The 19,564-nt window shown below is 43.7% G+C and overlaps 1 protein-coding gene across 1 annotated transcript in view; it reads left to right on the plus strand.

Moving 5' to 3' along the window:
- FRZB (frizzled related protein) overlaps positions 1-19,564 on the plus strand; it is a 181,048-nt gene that overhangs the window by 112,533 nt on the left and 48,951 nt on the right. The gene's annotated exons all lie outside the window — the stretch shown is intronic.

The raw sequence follows: 19,564 nt of genomic DNA on the forward strand, positions 1-19,564 counted from the left end.
TAGCATGGTGGGAGAGAGGGCGGAAAGCAAGGAGGTCAACATTAGGTGGTACCAGAGGCAATGATAGTCAGAGCCAACTAAGTTGTGATTGGTCCACATCCTCTTTCCTGCCAGGTTCTACAGGCAGGCCACAGCCTGGACTGGATGTGAGTAGGAAGGCGAATGGGCTTATAGGAATGAAGACAGAGGTTGGTGGGGCCCCACTGTGGAAGGACGTGAGGATCCAGAATTGGCCTCCACAGTCACTTACAGACTCACTATTAAGATCTTGATCATGGAAGACAATCTTCTTCGGCTATGAGTGATCGCCAAATAATAATAATAATAATAATAATAATAATAATAATAATAATAATAATAATTTATTATTTGTACCCCGCCCATCTGGTTGGGTTTCCCCAGCCACTCTGGGCGGCTTCCAACAAAGATAAAAGATACACTGAAATGTCACATATTAAAAACTTCCCTGAACAGGGCTGCCTTCAGATGTCTTCTGAATGTCAGGTAGATGTTTATTGCTTTGACATCCGATGGGAGGGCATTCCACAGGGCGGGGCGCCACTACCGAGAAGGCCCTCTGCCTGGTTCCCTGTAACTTGGCCTCTCGCAGTGAGGGAACCGCCAGAAGGCCCTCGGAGCTGGACCTCAGTGTCCGGGCAGAACGATGGGGGAGGAGACGCTCCTTCAGATATACTGGACCGAGGCCGTTTAGGGCTTTAAAGGTCAGCACCAACACTTTGAATTGTGCTCGGAAACGTACTGGGAGCCAATGTAGGTCTTTCAAGACCGGTGTTATATGGTCTCGGCGGCCGCTCCCAGTCACCAGTCTAGCTGCCGCATTCTGGATTATGTTGCAGAAGCAGCAACAACCCCATTTGCCCTGATGGACCAGCCTCTACTGATGAAAAGGATGCTGTAGAATGTGATGTAAAATATGGAATCTGCTTTAAGGTAAAGGTCAAGGACACCTGGATGATTAAGTCTAGTCAAATTCAACTATGGGGTGTGGCACTCATCTCCACTTTCAGGCCGAGGGAGCCAGCGTTTGTCCACAGACAGCTTTTCTGAGTCATGTGGTCAGCATAACTAAACCGCTCCTGGTTTAAACAGAATGAGGTAACAATCCCAGGTGGTGGAAATCTGGGCTGTACCATTTCAGATTGCCATTGGGAAGTTTTCGTAATTTTGAGTGGAGGGGGGATGCCATGCATATCAGGAAGTAAGGTTTAGTGTGATGCTTCTCTCTGACATGCTAATCTACTAAAAGCATAGGAACGCACACACACACCTTTCTCTCACTTATTAACATTTTCACCTCCATTCTTATTACTCCAAACTCTTGGGTGGTGTTGGATAGCTCTATTATGCCACTATGAAGTCTGAACCACTTGGAGTGACCTAGGAAAAGGCTCTTTTGAGCACTGGATGAAGATGTCAAAACAAGTATACTGGACTCTTCTTATGACTCATGTGAACATGGGATTGCAGCAGAACTAGTCATATACACCCTCCTCTTCACACCCAACAAGTGATCTGAGGCGTGATGCTGCTGCCGTTCACCTCTGTGATTCCTTAGCTTTTAAATCTTATGCCTGCTTTAAAAATTGCCTTTCTGTCCACCCTCATCAGTTCTCCAGTTTCTATCTCCACCAATTAATTTTGCATCTCCTAACATTCTGTGCATGGATCAGTTGACCCTGGTGTGTGTGTGTTTGCTTAATAGGACTCTTATTAAAGACTCTATAGGATTGGGTTTCCCAACATGGTACACATGGGCCTCAGACACCCCACTGGCACATGTCAAGGCTTTCTGCCATTCCCAATTTTTGGCAGTAGGGTTGGTTGGGTAGGGAAAGCCTGTTTCTTTGTTGGTGTTGCCTACTTTATTTGTCTGTGCTTTATTTGCTTTTGTAGTGTAGATGTTTTGCCTCTCTTTTTTTGGAGCGTGTGCAGGATTGGAGCATTGCTTATTTTTCTTCTGTGAGATGGGTGTTTTGTGGTGCCCACACCTGATTTACAAACATTTTCCTGGGCCCCGAAAGCCCTGCTACAGGGCATGGTCAAAGAAGGAACACAATGCAGCAATGTTCACATGAAGCTAAGCAACCCTGGGTCTGATTATTGTCAAGATGGAGCACTGGAACCCTTGTCTAAGCCCCACTGTGCTGTGTGATGGACAAAGGATGGAATATAAATGTTGTGGAATGAAGGAAGAATGAATGAATGAATGAATGAGCAGTTGAATTAAAGAACACTTTTGTGTGCCAGTGTGCCAGTGTTAGTAAGAGATAGTGATGGAAAGTCATGCTATGAATGGGAATTATGTAATACACTTCCCTAACTTGCTGCTCTGATGGTAGCCTAACATGCACATATGATTTTGGATTAATGGAAGGAACACCTCTGTTGCTTGACTTGCCCATATATGGCTTGCTATTCTATCCCTTTGGCTCGGCCCTGAGATTTCCTTATTTGTTATGAAAATGTACTAAAACTCTTATTTGCAGGCTGGGGGAGAGTGAAATCTGGCAGACGTTTTAAAGGGGATATGAGAATCTTAAAAATCAATGGATAAACACTGCTAAAGCCCCTCTCACTTGATGTTGAATGTGGCATGTTAGGTAGAAAAAGGGATTAGAGGGAATCTTTGTCTTTCATCATGAATTCAATTAAAAATAACAAACAGGAAGATCAGGTTTCTATCAGAGGTTGAGTCCAAGATTAACACCAGTATCTTTTATAATTTCCAAGCCTTTCTTTTTTAATGGGAAACATAATAAAATACATATTTTAATAGAGCAGCTCATTAGTGCTTCTGGCTAAAGTCATGAAAAAAGATCTTTTCTCTTTGGTGTGTGATGCCAAAGTCAAGGGAGCTGTGAAGAAATACAATATAAAACAAGTATTTGAACTGAGATGGGAAGCAGAGAAACAAACCTTTTGTATGAATGGTGCTTTAATCTTTCCAACAAGCTCTTATAAGCTTCAAGGGGGGGGGGACACCCTACTCAGATATGCATTTTGGAAAAGCAAATGGAAAAGCATTCAGATAAAGAACAAACTATTGTGTTGCATTAAAAAAACCTGCTCTTTCCTGAAAATGTGCTGAATGTGGCCAAAAGCTGCAGCTTTCTGCACTGGTCTTTAAAGTGCATAGAGTGAGCTATGGCCTAAGGTTACTAGATTTTTTTTCAATGTATCTGGGGACACTTTTCAACATCAATGGATTTTGTCAGGGGACTGATTTGCAAATCCGGGGACTGTCCCCGGGAAACGGGGACATCTGGTAACCTTAGGCTATGCCAAGAGAAGGAAAAGTCAAATAGGACATCAGCAAAAATAAAAGGGTTGCGGCAACTCCCTAGCCCTGAAAAGAAGTGGGAGGAGGGTTGTGGGAGGCCACACCCTCCCACCATTCTCACCTTTGGAGCTCACAGAAGGGGTTGTACATGTGTACCAATGTATGCAGAATGTATACAGAACCTCCACACAAAGGGAATTCAGGCCCAAGCAGGATTCCTTATGGAGGGGCTCTACATGGATGCATTGGTATGTGCAGAGGGGTCCTGAGTGCGAGACAGAGACTATCCGAGTGACAGCTGCAGTGGTTCTCCTGTGAGGACAGACCTTATCATTTTGGGGTGGGTATAAGATGATTCACTGGGGGAGTGGAGATGTCGGGGAAGAAGCATGGAACCCCAAGAAAGACTTGCCTGAGGCAATTATCCCAAGGATAACCCCAGGATAATTGATGGGGTTCAGCTTCTTCCATGCCCAAGGATTTCTGGAGATATAGCCTCGTCTCTCTGGGAGAGAGAGATCTCTCTCTCCATTGACTTGTACAGTGGTACCTTGGGTTACAGACGCTTCAGGTTACAGACACTTCAGGTTACAGACTTTGCTAACCCAGAAATAGTACCTCAGGTTAAGAACTTTGCTTCAGGATGAGAACAGAAATCGTGTGGCGGTGGCAGCAGGAGGCCCCATTAGCTAAAGTGGTACCTCAGGTTAAGAACAGTTTCAGGTTAAGAATGGACCTACAGAATGAATTAAGTTCTTAACCCAAGGTACCACTGTATAGGAGAAGGGCTGGTAGGAAAATGGCATTATATACATCTTTGAAGCCACCCAGAGTGGCTGGGGTATAAATGACAAACTTGTTGTTGTTATTAAAGAGGACATCCCTATTTTCGTTGGAGAAATGTTGGAGGGTCTGCTCCATTGAACTTCCTAAAGTATAATGAACCTGCATACCTACAACCCCATCCCCTATGTAAGCCAGAAGCCGTTTAGTCATGCTGGCCACATGACCTGGAAAGCTGTCTGTGGACAAACGCCGGCTCCCTCAGCCTGAAAGCGAGAAGAGTGCCGCAACCCCATAGTCTCCTTTGACTGGACTTAACCATCCAGGGGTCCTTTACTTTTACTTTTACCTTTACCTTATAGGAACAAATAAAGAAGGAGGAAGTTGAAGCATTTTTTTATTTTAAAAATGTGCTCAAATAGCTCTTGTTTTGTTAGTCACCGTAGTTATATGTAATTTCTACAAATCTCTACAATATTCCCTTGAGCACACTGATAACTTCTTGTTTTTGAATAGCCCCATTTTGGCTCCATTTCTGTTGACACTGCCTGAATTTTCTATAAGAGGGAGCAGTGCGGTGTATGAGAGAAATCAAGAGTTTGTGTGTGTGACAGACCTGTGTGCCCACCCCCCATTAGAATCCAGGAGAGGTCTGAAATGGTCTTTTCTGTTTGAATATTGTCAAATGTTTTGGAATATAATGCTAGGCCAGATCTATTCATGATGAAGCATCACCTTAGCTTATAACCTACCACCTGGGATAGCTTTTTAATGCTGTACAGTCATACCTCGGGATAAATGCGCTTCAGGTTGAGCGCTTTTGGGTTGCGCTCTGTGGCAACCTGGAAGTAACGGAGCGTGTTACTTCTGGCTTTTGCCGCTCGTGCATGCGCAGATGCTCAAAGGGACATCACGTGCATGCGCGGAAGTGGCGAAATGCAACCCATGCACGCTCAGACACACTGTCGCGTCTTACGTTCTGTTCAGGATGTGAACGGGGCTCCGGAATGGATACCGTTCGCATCCCGAGGTACCACTGTATTAGCAAATAGAGTCAGGGGGTAAAAAATGAAAAACACTCCCCCCTACTTTCCTAGGCCTCAACATTCATTTGTCGGTTAAAAAATAGCAGGAGAATAAAGAATTGAAATCCTTAACAATTATTATTATTAGTAGTAATAATAATAATTTATTTGTACCCCACCCATCTGACTGGGTTGCACTCTCTACTCTAGAGCAGGCATAGACAAACTCCAGTCCTCCAGATGTTTGGGACTACAATTCCCATCATCCCTAGCTAACAGGACCAGTGGTCAGGAATGATGGGAATTGTAGTCCAAAACATCTAGAGGGCCGGAGTTTGCCTATGCCAGTTTGCCTATGCCTGCTCTAGAGAGAGAGAATCTAGCCCTGGTATGAGGAAGTGATGCAAAACCCCAGCTTGCGGTTCCTCTCCCTTCTCCTGCTACTTCCCTGCCTACAGCTGCTCTTCTCGGCCACTGGCACCATCTTGCTTGCACTGCTGGTTGCTATGGATCTCTTTTGTTTTGAACTTGTGATACACATAAGGTCCAAGCTGTGCCATGAAGCAAAACACAAAATATCACTAATGGTGACAGAGGAAGGAAGGAATGAAGGGGTGAAGCAAAGAGTCAGGAAAGCCCCAAGGAGATCTGCCATCTACCTCCACTGCTACCATTGTATCCTGGCTTTGTTGATGCTATTCGTTTGCTAATTGGTTCTGCGTCTCTTCCCTCTATGTAGATGTGTCCTTTGTGTAACAGACCCAGTCCTTTGTGTAACAGACCCACTGTAGTAAATATAAAGGGATCCCTTTATTTGCGCTCTCTCTCTCTCTCTCTCTCTCTCTCTCTCTCTCTCTCTCTTGCTTCAGCCAATATGAAGCTGTAGACTTTTGAGTTTTCCTGAAGACACAGGAAACATTTCTCTCCCTCAGCAGTCTTTTGTCTGAAGTGACTCACGTAGACTTTTTTTTGTTCTCTACCCATTAAATTCCGAAACAATGTCATGGTGCTAATTTGAAGGCAGGTATAATTTGTATCATATTTCTACCTGTTCTTTAGTAAAAGTTCAAAGTTCCTATGTAATATTTCCTTGGCTTTGGGAGTACCACTTTCAGGGGGAGCACGACCGGTTCGTGCCATATTTCAAAAAGTGAAAATCCAGACCCAAAAGCATGCAGATTTTCTTCTTCTGTTTTTCACAAAAAAATTGAAATTATATGGAACATTGAAAGGAAAAAACCCTCTCCTTATATATATCCATATCTTTATCTGTGGAATGCAGCCGAGTCTGATACAAGTGTACTATTAAGCAATTTGTACTGAATTCACTTGAATTAACATGCATTAGATCAATGCATATTACAGCATATTATTCCTGTGTATGGATATTTGTAAATAAGCCTCATTGTGTTCAGTTAGGCTTAGTTCCCCAACGCTGAAATGTTTATTTTAGTATCTGCTGGAAGTTCTCTAGAACATAAGAAGGGATGAGAAGAGTTAATTTCCACAACCCCTTTGAGGTTAAAAATCAGTGATGTCTCAGCTGACAGCATATTGGTAGCACTACTGGCAGGTAAATCATGAATGAAGACTAGTTTCCATTGGTAGCTCCATATTTCAATACGTTTGGCAACCATAGCATTGGCTTATAATAATCTAACAGTGCTGGAGAGTACAGTTTAATAGAACATAGACTTAATGAAGTGGAAAATCTATAAAATGGACAGGAGAGAGTTTGAGGGGATTTAAAATAAATAATGAAACAAAACACAATTTATAGATTTTCTTTGGCCGCATGAGGTTAAAGACTGTTCTTCAGTGAAACCACTCTTAAACACAAGTGAAGTGTGACTCAGCTCAAGTTTTTATACCATAAAGTTAACCTGTATTCTGTGAGCCTAGCCTCTTGGCCAGTTTAAGAGTATATTTATTCAGTGAAAATGAATAAAGTCTTGAGCATGTCTATTGGAATATACATTAAAAGCTGATCTGGTAGGAATATGGCTTCCCCAGTGTCACATTCCCTCTGGGCTTCTTTCCATAACACTGTAGTAAATATCCTGCCAGTATTTTCAACAGTTCCTCGAAGAACAACTCACACAGTGCTCTGCTGTGCTGAGGAAGCTGCCTCCTACTTGACAAAGAGGAGGAGAAAAAAACAACCACCACCCTGACATTGAGGGTGATTTGGTGGGTGGAACAGAAACCCAACGTACATAGAACAAAGAAAGCATCTCAGCATTGGAAATGCATAAACATATGAAAAGAACATTTCAAACCCCATCCTTGGGCTGTGTTGGCAGAAAATAATATAAAGAGGAAAAGGATCCCTGGATACCAAGATCCCAGTTTGGGGCAAGTACTCTTTGGTGAGAGAACCCCAGCAGAGATTTAAGAATCCCCATGATGGGGTGAGCTCCCGCTGCTCGGTCCCAGCTCCTGCCAACCTAGTAGTTCGAAAGCACACCAGTGCAAGTAGATAAATAGGTACCGCTCCGGCGGGAAGGTAAATGACATTTCCGTGCACTGCTCTGGTTTCACCAGAAAGCGGCTTAGTCATGCTGGCCACATGACCCGGAAAAAATGTCTGCAGACAAACGCCGGCTCCCTCGGCCAGTAAAGCGAGATGAGCGCCGCAACCCCAGAGTCGTTCGCGACTGGACTTAACTGCCAGGGGTCCTTTACCTTTACCTTTTTAATATGCAGCAAAATAATGTATGGAAATATAGGTTGTAAAACCTTTAACGTGTCTCTCTGAGTGAGTTCTAAAATGTCTTCCCCCAGCATAGGAAAATGCCACGTGTATGGCAAAAAATTGGTTTACTTACAAGCTCTTCAAAGGTCTGGTTCATGTGATTTCCCATACATCAGTCAGAAAAGTTGCACAGGCAGGAAAACTTAGCTTAGTTACAAAGTAGTAAAAGTTCCTAGCTTATTGGTAGAGAGAGGCTTGCAAGAGAGGCTTGTAAGAGCCGTTGGTCTCAGCTGGAGCAACCAGCTCAAACCTCTTCACATGCTGATGTTCACATGTAGACTGGGGAAAACCAAAGGCTGGATTCTTAATTCCTCCCAAGGTGAGGGGAAGTGGACATAGCTAAGCCTGTCAGGACAGCTTACTCTATGGTATTAACCCCTTCATGTGTTAATTAGACTTAAACAGGTTAATTATATGTGGTTCTCTAAAACAGTGTTTCCCAACCGGTGTTCCGCGGCACACTAGTGTGCCGCGAGACGTTGCCTGGTGTGCCGTGGGAGGGAGGCGGGCGAGTCGGGCGGCGAGAGGCCTTAGGCGCCCTGCAGAAAGGCGTCCTCTTTGTGGGTGGGTTCTCCCCCCTCCCTTAGCGCATCGTATTTAGTTGGGGATTCTGGAGAGGGGGGCGGGGGCGCGCTGGCCCCGAGCGGAACAGACGTGCGCGCCGTCGTCCCCACCTCCCTCTCCTCAGTAGCTCTGAGCCGACTGACTGAGGGTGGGACGCGGCCAGCGGCGTCCTCTCTCTCTCTCTCTCCGCCTCCCAGCACCGCTTTTCCCGAGGCGGGCGCGCGCCTAAGGCTGAATGGGAGCAGCCTGGAGGCTTGGCGGCCTCTCAGCGGCTCATGACGGGCGTCCCCGAGGCGGGAGGTGCTGAGCAGGGGCTCTGCGAGAGGGCGCGAGGGATGCGTGGTGGTGCCTGCGCGCGCGTGACTTAAGAGGGCGACCTGCTGCCTCTCCTCTCGCTCCCCTCCCTCACTTTATGGGCACGGAGTCCCCGGCACAGCTTGGCGCTACTACAGCTACAGCTGCTGCTGCTCCTGCTTGGATGAAGGCGGCTGCTTCTTCCTAACGCCCAGCCTCTGAGGGACCGCAGTCTCCCGCCCTCTTTTTTTTTTTTTTTGGCGGGATGCTGAGGTAAAGGATCCCCTCGCGCGCGCACGGGCATCTCTTTGGGCAGGGCGCATGTGGAGGCTTAAGGTGGGGAGTGTGGAGGGGTTGCCGCTTGCGAGGGGAGGGTTCATATTGTATTGGGCTGCGGTGTGGGCCCAGCCCGCGGAGGAACATTGAGTTGGAGCATTTCGAGGAGAGGGACAAAAGGCGCACTGAATAAAGTATTTTATAATTTTTCATATTTCTGTTTACTTACTATTTCATAATAAAGTAATTATAAAATACTTTCTTTGTGTTTATTTGATTCCTATTAAAGAGAGTTACTTTATATATAGTCAATATAGGCACAGAGTTAATTTTTTAAACATTTTCTAATGGTGGTGTACCTCAAGATTTTTTTCATGAAACAAGTGTGCCTTTGCCCAAAAAAGGTTGGGAAACACTGCTCTAAAAAGCTGGTGGGGGCGTTGAGATAGCTTAGGCAGAGGTGTCCCTCCATTCAGCACTCTCATTTAAGCCAGTGTCTCCTCAAAAACTTCTCTGGTGGGTTGGAGGGAAAATTCACAACAATGTGGGATAGGGTATGGGGAAGGGGATGCTGGAAGGAGAGGCACAGCAACCCAAATTAGGTGGTAGGAACTTCTGCTCATGGATCTTAGAAACCATTTCCAGCAATTCCCTTTTTATTCATCAGCTTCCCCTTCCCCTTCCCATATTGTTGGGAAGTCATGACCTTCCTTCCATTCATAGTTTTCAGAGTCAATCCCAGTGCTTCTGATTAAATATGTTGATGATTGCTGATGGGGTTCCTTCTCCATACATTGATAAGAGGTCGTGGTTGGCTTAAAAATCAACAACAAACGAAATATTAATTAATGCTCCCATGTCTCTTTTATCCCATAGTTGCTCTCCAGGCTGAAAAGTGCTTAACTATGTTCCTAATAACACTCGGAATTGAGGACTGTTCCTGCCTCTTGTACAAAGAACATAAGGAGTGCCAGGGGCCCATTGAGTCCAGCATCCTGTCCTCACATTGGCCAAAATCTGCAGATGTTTACATGCAGATGTCCAAAGTTCAGTTCCTGGCATCTCCAGGTTGGGCTGGGAAAATACCTCTGTCTGAAACCCTGGAAAGCCACTGCCAACCAGTGCAGAAAAATACTGAGCTAGATAAGCCAAAGGCCTGATTCTGCATGAGGTGGTGTCATGTGTTCCTAAGTTTTGCTAACTGCCAAGCAATGGATTGCCTCCCTTTGCTCCTGCTGAGAACTGCAACCAGAGACCAGAATGCAGTTGGAGAAACTCTCTGCAGTTCCTTTCAGCTTGCCAAGGAGGCAGTTTCAAGTGGAAGAAGAAGAAGAAGAGGAAGAGGAAGAAAGCTTGACCCTCTCTTAATTCCAACCTTTCATGGATGCTTTCCATTTACAATATGCCTTGGAAAGATAACTCGCAGATAAATCGCATGTAATTTGGCCTCGCAGCCACCATTTCACACATACGAAAGCAACAATGTGGGTTTGCCACTCTGATGAGTGTGCCTGTGTGATTCATGTTTCTTTCGCCCTCGAGTAGCTGAATGCATTTCATAATTTTAAAAGTAGACTAACCAATTCAACTGTACACACCTGTATGTGTATGTAAAAAGAGGCTCTAACTGCTCCTTCGGCATATTTTTTCTATAGCATGGCGCTGCTATGGTAACATCCTTACCTTTCCCTGCGCTTGCTTGCAGAGATTTGGCTACATCATACAATCAAGTGTATGCAGGTAGGAGCAAAAAAAACAAAAAACAAAAAAACCAGAAGTGGAAAGCAGCAGCAACAGCTTGCATGCTGAGGTAAAGAGGCTCCCAGGCCATAGCTGCCAACTTTTCCCTTCTCTTGCGAGGAATCCTATTCAGAATAAGGGAATTTCCCTTTAAAAAAGGGAAACGTTGACAGCTATGTCCCAGGCCTGGACACTGCTAAGGGTGGAAACGTGTGATACCTTGATGAGCTTGTGTGGCAAAGTTCATATTTGCTGAAGTGACCTCAGTATGGAGTTGAGAGACACTGAAAAGGAGAATGGGATAATGGAAGGAGAGGGGTTAACCGTTATGTGACCTTTGATTGACCCCTGAACCCCAAGACCCTACTTCCAGGTTTCCAATTCTGGAGCTTGGCTGTAGAAACATAATTTTGAAATGGCCATAAGGTGCATTTGTAAGTTTGGGCTGCACTCCCTATTGCTCTCTGATTCTCCCTCTCTGCAGATGCTCTCTGTCCCCTATCTGTCCTGTGAGACATGTAACCCAAAGAACGTCCTCTGGCCTGCCTTCAACATTATTCAGTCCCTTTTATTACTTATTATTATTTCATCATGCCCTGATATAATATGTGTAGTTAAGACAAGCAGCACCTTTAAAGAAACCCCCAGTTTGTGGCAACCATGAACCGGATATCCAAACAAACCAACATAATAAAAAATATGTGGTGCCTATGAGAATCCCTATAGTGCAAATTTTAAAACAATGTAAGAGTTGGGCAGTGCAATGCAATGCATTTACTCCAAAACAAAGTCCCCTAGTGCTCAGTGGGGCTTACTCCCAGGAAAGTGTGTACAACACTGGTAAGGATCTGCGCTTGGGTACCTGTCGGTCACTGAGTCTAATTCAATATGGTTTTGACATACAAAAAAAATAGCAGTTGGGATTTTTGACCGATAATTGTTAGGGCAAATGAGGACAAGGAAACAGGCATAAAACATCCGAATAAAATTGTTATGTACTGAGTTGAATAGGATCCAAACTGCAGCAGTCTGATTGGTCCTAGAACAATAGGATCCAAATTGCAGCAGTCTGATTGGTCCTACAACAATAGGATTCAGAATGCAGCAGTCTGATTGGTCCTAGAACAATGCAGCAGTATGATCGGTTGGCAGGAACCACCCAATCATGCTCCAGATATAAGTGAATCCACAACCTGATTGGCTTACAGTAGAATTCCAGAATTAGCCAATCATGTGCAGCCCATTGGGTAAATAATGTATATAAAGCAGATACTTTGAGGGGACTTTCATTCATTCCTCCTCACCACTATGAGCTGAATAAAGAGCATGAAATCACTTTGCGACTCTGAGTATATTTCAAAAATACAAGATTAAACACAGATAATGGGTAGATAAAAAACTAATAATTAAAACAGATAAGAGCTAAAAACCAACAAAGACACACAGTTAAAACAACTGTAAGAGCATAAGAACTAAAACAACTCGCAGATAAAACAACTATAAGAGGCTGCTGAAAGGCTTGGGCCCAGGCTATCTGGAAGAGTGCTGTCCATATGCTCCTTCAAGAGGCCCATCATTGAGTGAAGTGTGAGGTGCTGGGACTCACAAGAGAGCCTTCTTTGCATTGGCACCCCAAAACACCCTCTCCCTTGAGGCGTGTCCAGCGCCAGCATTGTCCCTCTTTCAGCACCAGTTCAAAACCTTCCTCTTCTTCCAGGCAACCAGAGCATCAGAGTGTAGCAGCTAAAAAGGCAAAGCACCCCTGGACGCTTAAGTCCAGTCAAAGGCGACTATGGGGTGCAGCACTCACCTCACTTTTCAGGCTGAGGGAGTCAGCGTTTGTTCTGGCACACGGAGGACCATGAAGAGTGGCAGAGTGCACGGAAATGCCATTTACCTTGTTGCTGCAGCAGTACCTTTTTATCTACTTGTACTGGTATGGTTTCGAATTGCTAGGTTGGCAGAAGCTGGGACAGAGCAACGGGAGCTCAGTCCATCATGTGGATTTGAACCGCCGACCTTCTGATCGACAAGCCCAAGAGGCTCAGTGGTTTAGACCACAGCGCCACCCGTGACCCTCATCAGTCCTGCATAGTCCTACCGTGACAGATGGACTGAGTGGCAGTTTTGGTGGGAGAGAATGATCAGCTCTGCTTTATGCTCTTATAGGTTTGTTATGAGGTTATGTTTTGGTCTGTAGCTCAAAAAAAATATTGTGACCACCTTGTGTCCATTTCATGCTGAAGGGCAGGACATAAACTCGACCAAAGAGAGAAAGAAAAGAAAGAAATTACTGCAGGGAAGCATTGTAGCCCAAACTTGTGTTCTAGGAGTGGAACTTTTGGATTCCTCTGTGGAACAGCCTGAGAGCAGAATGCTTCCCTGCAGTCTTGTAGGTGATTGCAGAGATGATGTAATCTATACTTCTCCATCAAAAGGCTGTATAGAATTTTTCTTTCTTTCTTTTTCTGGCATCTGTTGTGTTTGTGGCTTATATATATATATAAATACCAGGCAGCTTTTTCTTGTTGCTATGGTCCTTGTGGAAATGTAATAAGCCAGAGGGAACATTTTCTTGTTTCCTTTGTTGAGCAGTGCAATGGGAGTATTTGAAATGACTACGTTATAAACTGCTAGCTAAGAGAGGGAGGGAGAGAAAGCTTCTGTATACAAGGCCTCCGTGTTTATGTTTCATGCTGTATGATGTAACCTCAGATTGGTTTAGTGGGGAAACTGGCAAACAATTCTTTCAGCAATTTGTTCTTCTGTATTCTTCCCTGGGGGGAAAGCCTCAAATATCATGGTATTTCTCCTGTAGAGGTAGAGAAAAATAATTCAAAGGGGCCAATTTCCAAAGGGCAAACAGCCAGAAGAAAAAGGGTTAAGCAACTCCTACATTGATCTTCCTCAGGGGAAAGTTATATGGAACTCCATGTTAAACGTGTAGTTTGGCCCCAATAGTTATGAGGATCTCATTCTTTCACTGACTAAAAGTACAAGTTTCTAGTTCTCATGACTGAGGACCAGCCTCAGAAAATTGGGGGCTCATTTAGACTAAAGGCCTCAGTGCCCAATCGACAAAGAATACAAAGAGGAGGAAATTATGTTCTTACTGCCTCTTAAAAAAAGAAGATAGATTCATTGCCATCCTTTATTTAATTCATTGGGATAGATAGTGCCATTTGAATTGGCAGGGTGTATCACACTTAGCAGTTAGTTAATCTAATCATTGTCAATCTAAACACCGATATGTCTGCCTACATTCCTCACTTTGCTAAACTTTAATCACAGTGTTATCATCATGCACTGCACAAATTGCAAGTGGTCTGTTAAATTCCAGACTATGTTAACATTATTTGACATGCACAGTTTTTCTCCGCTCCATTAGGGATTCCCATGGAATAGAACCTCTCCAAGGCAAAAGGAAAAGGTCCTGTGGTCCAATTATTAACATTTTGTACCCAGTTCCAGATTTGAGAGAGCTACTTAATTTATCCTCTGGTCATAACGGGTTCATTTATCCTGATATATTCTTCAGAAGTTTATCTTGCCTCCCCACCCCCCAAGATGAGAGCTAGGGGTGTGTAAGGGGAAACATTTCAGAGAATCATAGAACTGTAAGGGACCTCATCCAGCCCATTGCATGCAGGAATCTCAACTAAAGCATCCATGACAGATGGCCATCCAACCTCTGCTTAAAAACTACTAAGGAAGGAGAGTCCACCATCTTCCATTCCACTGCTGTTCCACATATATTTCTTGACTATTTTGTGTACATGACTTAGAGCGCACCCCTCTTTGTCTTTAAAGTTTCCCACTTGGTAGGAAGGGGCAATGACAACTTCTTCCAGCACAATTAGCTTCTTCTCTTTCCAGTTATAATCACTAATAGTCTTCATTCCCCTACGTGTTTCCCTTTCAAAAGTTTGATTCATTCCATTTGCCAAAACGCATGGCTGAGAGTGTCACCAAGAGTCAGGAAGTTTAACAATAGAAAATGCCTAAAACATTTGACCTTTGACCCAAGGCATCCATGTTCATTCCTGCTTTCCTTCCTCTCTCTCATTTCCCTTCCTTCTTTCCTCAGTGGACAACCAAGGTTAACCTTTGTGGACTCTGTTTCACCGCTGCCAATGTTAGTCAATGCTTAGTCAAGTCCTGTACTAGGTGTCTTCAGTTGGAGTTAGCTGGTGAAACGCCACAAAGTCCACACTGTTCATCTGCCAGGAGGATAGAAGGACTGGCCACTCAATTCCAGGTTCAACTGGGTACCACAGTTCAAGAAGGACACTGACAAACTGGAACGTGTCCAGAGGAGGGCAACCAAAATGGTCAAAGGCCTGGAAACGATGCCTTATGAGGAACGGCTAAGGGAGCTGGGCATGTTTAGCCTGGAGAAGAGGAGGTTAAGGGGTGATATGATAGCCATGTTCAAATATATAAAAGGATGTCACATAGAGGAGGGAGAAAGGTTGTTTTCTGCTGCTCCAGAGAAGCAGACACGGAGCAATGGATCCAAACTACAAGAAAGAAGATTCCACCTAAACATTAGGAAGAACTTCCTGACAGTAAGAGCTGTTCGACAGTGGAATTTGCTGCCAAGGAGTGTGGTGGAGTCTCCTTCTTTGGAGGTCTTTAAGCAGAGGCTTGACAACCATATGTCAGGAGTGCTCTGATGGTGTTTCCTGCTTGGCAGGGGGTTGGACTCAATGGCCCTTGTGGTCTCTTCCAACTCTATGATTCTATGATTCTAACTAGCCCTGCATCATTTAAGAGAAGCTATCTGCCTATCTTAGTACTTAGGGCAAGTTCAGAAGTTAGAACAACTTTTTATGGTTTTTTAAGGCTGACCACCTTCTGTATCTTTTGTTACCCACACCATGGTGTGGTTTGATCCATGGGGAGTCTGAATAACATATAATATTTCATCCTTGCCATCGGCCTAGTAAACTGAACTTCCTAGCAATCCCCAGGGCTGCCAGGGGTAAGAGCTGTCTTAAGAACCCCCATGTACCGGTATGTTCCAGAGATTATTTTAATGCAGATGCTGAGTACTGTACCAGATCAGTGATATGGTGGATATCTTTGAAAGCCTGGACCCCCAAAATAGGGAATATATTTGAGAGCCTGGGTTCCAATCCTAGAAGAGGTTCTGTTACCGGCAAGGCCTGGTGGGTAGATTAATGCTGCTGTTCCCCAGATCCCCACACTTATTTACTTAGTCGATTTTAAAACAGCTCCATATTTCAAAGAAATTGCTTACTACATTGTAAAAATATCATGAAGGAATACAAAACATACCGTTCAAACCTCACATTTTGGAGCGGGACAGAACAATTAGATAAGCCATCCTCTTAAAACATCAACATAAAGCAAAACAGTCGACATATGCGGAGCATAACAACTACTAGCAGATTCAAAATACAGAAATATATGAGAGAGACAAACATCCACACTCACCAAATATGCCAGCATGTATTTATAGGTAGCACTCTGGCTTCTGCTGCTATCTCTCTGACTTAAGCTTGTGTGATATGATACAAAAGTAGCAGTCAAGTACAACATTCCTTGTTTTCCTAGAGTGGACATGCAAGGGGATGTTTGCTTCAGCCAGTTGGAACTTCCTGTTTCCTGCTGGGCTGGGACATACTTCCTTTTGAATGTGACTAAAGGTGAGTCTGACTTTACCTGTGCAGGTAACAAAACCACAAGACACGCAGCCCTCCTCTCTCTTTTCCATCTTCCTTTTGTCATGTGAACTGCAATGACCGCCAGTCTGCAGTCACTGGGATTAACCCCCCATATGGGGTAGATCCACATGTATATACTTTGTAACTTCAGGGATTCATCTGTGAACTGAATGTGTGAGTAAACTTTTTTTAATATACTTTACACAAGATTGTGTTGTGTTTATTTTTTTAAGAGGGATCTAAGGGGACTTACCAGGAATCTAATATTAAGAGGCTTAAACAAGCCTGCAACCAGCTACCCACTGTGTGTTTCAAAGGGGAATGTAAAACTCTGCTAAGTTATAGAACTTGCTAGCAGAAGTTAGGAAGGATATTAGTAAACAATATATCCTCTCCTGCCTCCCTGAACATTCCCACAAAGCTTATACCAAAAAGGTGGGGGGGAATAACACATTCCTCAATCCTGGAGCTCAGGGTGTTCCATGGATTGCTGTTTGCTCTGATTCAGTGGTACTGAGCGGGTTTTCACGGAGAACGCTCTGGATCAAAAAAGAGTGAGAGCACTCAGACATGGATCTTTAAAGCATGGGCTGTGACACAGTGAAATAGTAAGTGTGGATAAGCCTTCAGGTAAGCCGATAAGCATGTGAATTTCCTGTCCCTTTCCACCTCATACTGTTCATTGCTTTGCCCACTTATAAACACATTCCCTTTGCCTTGCATCAGGAAAAATGACTACGAGGGTTTACATGTTCGCTTTATTGCTTGTACATCTATACACACAAAGTGTTTTAGGTAGTCTAGGGAATGAAGATCACAGACAGGTCCTTGCATGCAGAAGAAGTGGGGAGATACCAGAGATGAAATAAGGCACATTTATCTTGCTTCTTCAGAGAGATTCCTAGACATACACGCTAATATATTATGACATAACTAACTAAAATGATGAGTTTTTAAAGTTAAATCTGTCCCTCTATTTCTTTCAATTTCTTGAGTAGCTTCAATCTAAATGACCTCAGCAAACAGGTTCTGATAGGCTTTTGCTGCTTGTCAATCATTTCTTCCCACCCTGCTTCAATCTACCTCCTCGTCAAAACAATGCAAATGTAAGTGTGAAGCAATGTGGGTGGGTGATAGCTAACACAGTTTGGGCTTTAAAAATGTCTCTGTGGTGCTCCCTCTTAACAGCACTTGTGAAATGCTGTGATTCGCTTGTGATCACAAAGTTAAATCCCAAAGACAGAATTAGTTCTCCTATTCTAAAGGGGAATGAGAAGTTGATCACAGTCATAATTGTATGGGCAAACCCCATCAATGAAACATCCCATTTGTCAATGAGACTCAAGGGTAGGCCTGGGAGGCAGGGAGGACACTCCTGAAACAGTGATAATAAAAATAATAAGAAATAACAACAACAACAACAATAGAAAAATAACAAAGTAATAGCTGTAATAACAATAACAATGATGCAATATATACTTTATCTGCTGTAACAGGTATCTTATACAATAATTCTCAGCAGTTGGCAGCAATGAACTGATAACATTTCCACAAAAGATCACAGTTCATATATGCTGATGTTCTCTTTTCCTAAAATAAACTCTGAAATATGTTCAGTTTCTTGAGCATATCTTTAAAAACAGATGCGGCAGCGCATTGCTGACTCCAGCCACTTTGCAGGCTGAGAACGTGACCTCCACATTCTTAGAATAAAATACTTCCCCATTTGTGAAACTTGTAACTTTGCAAACAGCAGATCTACACCAGTGGTGGAGAAACTGTGGCTATGGGCCTAACCAGGCCTCACAAGCCTTCCTCTTTGGCCTATGGGGCCAAGGCACACCCACCTGCCCTACATCTTAATGTCATATGGCCTCAAAACGGGGTTGCAGGCACTGCCATTCAAAGGCCTGTGCAAAGCGCTGTCCAGTGTGCTTGGCAAGCTGATTGTCAGTGTGTGGCAGGCTGTGCTGTTGCTCTTATGGCTTCATTTCAAATCGTGTAGGCAAAACGCCGCCACCTGATGTCATTGGAATGTCCTGCTCAGGCCTCTGTTTGTTGAAGAATGCTCTGAGACACAACCCTGATACCTGACGCCATGGATTGGGTTCCAACCATGTAGCTACCCAACTTGTTTATCTGTGCTGCCCCATGGATTCCCAATCTGATGCAGTTGACCTGCCCATAGATGCAAAGACAGAATGGACCATGGAGGCCGGAGGGGCTAGAGAGGAAAAGGACTTCATGGAGTGCTGGCCCTACCATTTAACAGTGGGCACAATCTTTCTCTTCTTTCCCAGGTGGAATATAGACACATATTAAAAACGCTGTGAAGATGCTTTTTTTAAAAAAAGTTTTAAAAATATACATTGAATTTGCCATTAGCTCACCATCACCATCTAGTGTCACATTTGTATAAGACACTTAAAACACACTTAAAACGTTATATTTGCAGCTGTGCAGCTGAGTCACTAGGGAGCCTCTGTTCTCTCAGCCTCTTTTCTTCAACCCCCCCCCCCCCACCACACTGCAATATGGGGAAAAACAATACTGGGCTACTTTATGAGGATTACCAAAGTACTGTAAGTAGCAGTGGGCAAATGGTTTTGCAGTTTATCATTTTTCCAGTCGTAAATTCAGTTCTCTACATTTCCATGTTGGTTTGCATCATGAAAATTCTCTAGAATTTTTGTGTGAATTTCTCCTAATATGTGTCATTTCCTACGCGGTTTTGCCCAATGTGTGAATTCTTGCAATGCAAATTTTGCTTTTATAATGCATTTTTGTATGTTGTTTTCACTAATAAATGCCTTTTTAATGCACACTTTATGTTAGGGTATCCATTTTTGTATGTCTTCCTTGGCTGGAGAACTGCACTTCAAAAATTGGAGAAGTGCAAATTTCAAGGCACAGAAAGTGCAAAATACCTAGGTTTGCTTTCAGATGAGAACTGACTCTAATCTCTTCCCATCCCTAACTGCAAATTATGCAATTATCCTCTATAAATGAAGTAGGATGTTGTAAATAATCTTAACTGGTAGAAGCATCTTAATTCATGAAAAAATAAGGATTCCTTGAATTCCACTTATGAAAGAGTTTCCCAAATGATAAATTTTGTGACTTTCCCCAAACCTTC

Source organism: Podarcis gaigeae (assembly GCF_964106915.1).
Source record: "Podarcis gaigeae genome assembly, chromosome: 1".
Taxonomy (NCBI): domain Eukaryota; kingdom Metazoa; phylum Chordata; class Lepidosauria; order Squamata; family Lacertidae; genus Podarcis; species Podarcis gaigeae.